Below are 6000 nucleotides of genomic sequence, written 5' to 3' on the forward strand. Positions count from 1 at the left end.
GCGGGCGCTTCGATCTGCGCAAGCGCCGGAAATAATCTCTCGCGCGTGTACGTCACTCATTGTTTACACAGAACAGAGATTGTAGGTAAGACGGCTAATCGAAATGGTTCTAATTTGCGCTTATCCAGGATGTTTAAACCGACGTAAAAGAAAACAATTTCGTATGCTCGCGCAAACTCATCCGGGAGTGGTGAGTTTTCACGAATTCCCAATTTATAATCCTTCCCTCTTGAAGTTATGGTTGATCGCTCTTCGGCTGGATATCAACACACCCATAAACGTACTAAAGTTGAGGAGGGTCTGCAGCGATCATTTTTCCCCTGATGATTTTATAAACCAAGGAGAGGATCGCATAGTACTGACATCATCAGCTGTGCCTATGGTGTTTTCTCATCCAACGGAGGTATGTGAACAACGTCTTTGTATGTGTCCTTTGTATTTGTAAAGCTGGCATTACATGAAATGAGCAATAAAATGTATTTCTGCACCATATATTTGGTAAGAATGGTTTTACATGAGAGAGTTATAAGATATGTTATAAGAAGAGAAGATATGTGTAGCCTATACTAAGCAGCTGCTAGTCAAACCAATGTGAAACTATGTGTACTACTCATAAGGGTGCAGTCAATGATACTACTACTAGGGATGGCTGACGCGAAACAGTCGTTCCGAAGCTTTGCGAGATCCCGAAGCGCAGATGTTTCGAAACACTGATCCGAAGCGTGATTCAAAACACCCATGTCACGTGACTATGGCCAAACGAAGCCTCGAAGTTTCATCAGGTGTGGTCCGCCGAATCAGCGTTTGATTGACACGGTCGGGAACAGACCACACAATCGCGCATCTGTATAAAAGTGAAATCAACGCATATTGACCTCGTGGGTTTTTGTGAGAGGAGTTTGACTTTGAGATAGCGGATTTTTGGTGATATAGTGACAGTGCGATTTGATTAGTTATAGGCTATTTAGGCTTACATTTAAATTTACACAACACATTGACTGATAGGCTAGAGACAGACAGAGTATACATATAGTGACACATTAATACATAGATATAAATATATATAGACAGCTAGATTAATAGATAGATACATATAGGCTATAGATAGATTATAGATATAAATACATAGATTATAGATAGATACATATGAAGAGTTCAGATGCAAAAGCCTCTAAGTGCCATCTGAAATTTTCTCATAGAATGGTCATTTTTATCAAGCTCGTATTTTTAAATTCAGTAATTTCACTTAAATGGCAATGAAAATTACCTATTAATTGTCATTTAAGTGAAATTACTGAACCTAAAAATACGAGCTTGATAAAAATGATCATTCTATAAGAAAATTTCAGATGGCACTTAGAGGCTTTTGCATCTGAACTCTTCATATATAGATACATAGATAGATTATATCTATACATAGATTATAGATATATATCTAGATACATAGATAGATTCATATAGATAGATTTGGATAGATAGATAAAATGGAGGCTCCCCAGAAGAGATGCCGTACATCTGTGGTGTGGGAGCATTTCCGTTTAGAAACCCCAAATAAAGTGAGATGTGTGTATTGTGATCGGCTGCTAGCCTACTGCAACAATACATCATCCATGATGCGCCATTTGAGGAGAATTTGACATTTTTGTATTTGCCCAGAACTCATGATCCACTAACTTACTGGAAAGAGAGAGCAGTAGCCTAATCTTTCCTCATTTGTATGTCCTAGCTAAAAAATATCTTTGCATGCCAGCAACAAGTGTCCCTTGTGAGAGGATTTTTTCAAAGGCTGTAGAAATTATCTGTAAAAAAAGAAGTAGGCTAAGTCCTTCCACAGCAGAGAAATTAATATTTTTTAATAAAAATCTCAAAAAAAGTGAGACATTGTGGCTTGATTTCTTTTATTAATATTCATTTTGCAGGACCAAAATAACATTATGCACAGTGAGGAGCCTATAGGTTACAAGCTTCACAGATTAGAAAAATACAATAATAAAAAAACAAAAAAAATTTTTAATGGCTCGTCAAGGTTGTTTCAGATCAACACCTACAAGTGACCACTAGGTGTCACCGTTGAGACGGGTGTCGGATTGTTTCGAAGCCTCGAAACAATATGGACCATTTGGTTCAACTGTTTCATTGCTTCACGAAGCCTCGATCTGCCCATCACTAACTACTACTACTACTAGCCTAATAATAATAATAATAGTAATAGACAGTGTGGATTCACGAGAGATAATTTCCGGCGCTTGCGCAGATCGAAGCGCCCGCGCCCTCTGACCTTTTCCGGCGCTTTCCGGCGCTTGCGCAGACCGAAGCACCCGCGTCCTCTGATCATTTGGGTGTGTGTGTTTACAAGAGGACAAAAACGATATAAATACTGTTCGTTTTCTCACACAAACCGCTCGTTTCGTGTCTTAAGCCATCAATGTGTACTTACGATGGGGAATTGTTTAATTTGGACGATGGGGAATTGTTTAATTTGGACTTTGTGCATGCTCTTTGAGACAGTGACCATAGACCTGCATTATATGACTGACAGACAAGAACGGTTTGACCTAAAAATATCAAAATTGAAACTACTCCGAAAAAAAAGACACCTACATCTTGGATGCCTTTGAGGTAAGCTAAAACATACCAAAAATTAATTTCAAAGTGAACTATCCCTTTAAGGGCCAATTATGAAAATGCTGATTTTGAGCATTACAACGTGAACAATGCAGGGAATCTACACATTAAGAAAAAAAGTCTTGATTTTAACTGCAAGTTTTCAGATTTTTTTCTCTTTTTACATGTTTGGTTGTGGCACTTTTTCCCATGTTTTTATTTTTTATTTTTAAATTTAGCTGAAAGCCATTAAATAGCCCTAATATACTTTAGAATAGATCTATCGTAAATGATTTCTGTTTTAATCAGTGTTCATGTCTTTAGTTTTCATATATTTCAGACAAAGGTATTCTTAACTGCTAAAGGTGCATTCAGAGTGTCAGACTGTATTTATATTAATAAATGGCATCCTTTGTGATTTGAAAATCGTACGAACTAAGCCATGTCACATAAAGAAGTTTTCGGCCAACTGGTGAGCTTGCCAGCACTTTTTCTGAGTGCTGATTTTGGACTCTGAATGTGGTGTTCTGGGCAATAACCGTGGAAATGCTTTTTTGGTGAAAAATGTCCAAACATTTTTTTAAGTGTGATTACAAAAATACTGTGCAATATTAATTAGCAGCATGTACTTATTATAGAGTTATAATTAGGGTTTGGTCTAGTATTAGTTGTTTGTAATTAAATAATGCATAATTTACTGTTATTACTATAGAAAATGTATCAATGAGGCATGGAGTTATGCGTTTAGAAAATGTGCAGGTAATGTAGTAGTTACCTATAGAGACTGACTTTAAGAAATACCCAAACAAAACTCTGGTGTTTGCTACACAAAAATACCCATCAGCTTAAGAGTGATGTACAACTACCCTGATTATTCCTATTTCCAAAATATGCACTGCAAAATTTTCCATTTTTGACCCATGATTTCATTGTGTACACTTGACTTTTTTTTTTAAGGTCACCTAAACAACCTTTATTTATTTTCACATACATTTTATTCTATCTATCCTTTTTTTTCAGTCACTTGTCACACCAGAATAAAAAACACATTTTCCTAAAGGGAGCCCTTTACCTCTTTTGTACCTTACTATTGTCAATAAAAAAAAAATAAAAAAAGCTGTCTTTCGACATTTTCTGGAGAAAATGTTAGTGATGCTTACTCATGTGAAAGATGTCATCACTTATCACCAAAGTACTTTTTCTGTTGCTTAGTGCGAAGAACATTTTAATAATCTAAAGAATATTTTTCCACTATGAAGAACGTTCTGGTTCCAAGGTTCCATGGACGTTAGAGTGGAAATGAAGCATCAGTCAAGGTAACATTATTTAGTAACGGGATTTCCTCCATCTTGCAGTACTACACCTGTGTCGTCTCAGGGTTGTTTGTCTCCGTTGGATTAATGAAGATTATGGTTTTTCCATTCTGTTCTTGATTTTTCTGCTTAGTTGATGTAGTTGTTACTATCAATGGGTTATCTCATGATACCTGACCAATAGAGGGCTCCAGTGCTATATGCAAAGGCAATTCCGGGCTGATAAAAACAGGCAAACAAAAATAATTCAGGACTCCAGCAATGAAGTCAAGTCACCTTATTTATAGCGTTTTTGCACAATACAGATTTTTTTTTTTTTTTTTTTTTTGAAAAGCAGTTAAAAAACTCAAGTAAAAGTAAAGTGAAGCAAAGGTTGTCAAAAAAAAACTATTACTTGCATGGAATGCAAAAGGATAAAAAGATGATGGGAAAGATGATGACTGGATTAGGGATAACGTTGGAGATCAGTGCTGATTGTTAAACGTGGAGTCACGGTAAGACATATTTATTTAGTGGTTTGCATCAGCTTTGTTCTGTGTATGTTGTCGAATGACAATCTGTATAATGGTTGCGGTTCATTTGAATTTCTGACTGTCATTTTGGCAACACATTGTATATCCAAGTATGACTAGGGAAATCTTGAGGCTGTTCTGCGTTTCAGCTGCAGTTTATGAAAACTGAGTCTTGTGTCCTTTGCTTTAACACTGTACATCTAATTTTTTAGTCCAGGGACAATTCTTTTGTCTTCTGATGCTCTGTGGTTTCCATCTTTCACTGTCTCTGTCCTCTGACTGTCTCTCTACTGTTGTGTCTGTTGTTGAACTCAGGCAAGACGCCAAACCCAGTGACGTCACTTTAAAAAAAAATTTTTTTTAAGGTACAATATGTAAGCTGTTTGGATTAAAATGTCCCTTGTGAAAATTAACCATGGTTTTACTTCAAATAAACAAAAACCATGGTCATTAAACCATGGTAACCACAAATTAACCATGGTTTTGCTACACTAACCATAGTTTAAACATGGCATTTGTAGTAAAACTGTGGTTATATAAATGGTAATCAATCTGCCAAAAAAACATGCTTAATTTTCATAAGGGATATTTTGTTGACTTATGTACTTTCCCAAACGTTTCCAACAATGTTTAAATCCAGAGAAATCCGCAAATTGATCCAGTGTAACGGCCCTTGTCATTGCGTTGCCAATGACATCATATCCGCGCTACCCTCGATTTCCTGCTTTACTTCCGTAGAAAAAACGTAACCATAAAGACGCTTTAATGTCATGTGTTTTATTAGACAGGTAAGCAACTGTTGGTGATCAATCGTTGTTATATAGCTCAACACGGTTAGTCTATTGTTTGAATCTCTTGTTTTCTTGATACCGCGAGTAACATGTTTTTACCATGCCTTATAGACAACACAATTTTGACAACACAAGACTAAGTGGGTAACAGCATAATCAAAGAGAGCTTTATTTGTTACAGTAATACAACATTTTCTCCACCATACAATGTTTTAAACTGAACTGCATGCCATTTAGCAACACAAGTCATACATCTTTTATTTACGTCACATTTATAAAAGCTGGGTGACTTGTGTTGCTAAATATCGATTTAGCTTACTAGCTTGTTTCATAGTAACGTTATAACAACTTTCAACACACTCAAACGTATTATGATTGTTTTGGCCAAGTAAAACAGCGCTGCATTGCCCCACAATTTGAATTAGTTCGATAAAGTGACTAGTAATTCAGATTTAGAATGAAATAATATAAAAAATGACATAAAATAATGTGAATTTGTTAAACAATGTTAAACAGGCTGATGTTAAACGTAACTTTAATCGTAATAAACATAGCCTAAGCAACAAAACGAAAAGACTGGCAGCGGCCGCCTGCTGTATATAGCCTAATAACAAATGAACCTCATTGGTTCTCACACGTCAAGCGAACATGCCTCAAGTGAACAAGCTTCTGTTTATCATATCTAATATGTGAGTTGATGAATGTTTATATTTGAATAAAAGCCTAAATTCAATCTGTTCATCATATAAAGCGATCGAGTCTTTTCAGAAAATTTGGACT

Source organism: Leuciscus leuciscus (genome assembly GCF_965113295.1).
Source record: "Leuciscus leuciscus genome assembly, chromosome: 19".
Taxonomy (NCBI): Eukaryota; Metazoa; Chordata; class Actinopteri; order Cypriniformes; family Leuciscidae; genus Leuciscus; species Leuciscus leuciscus.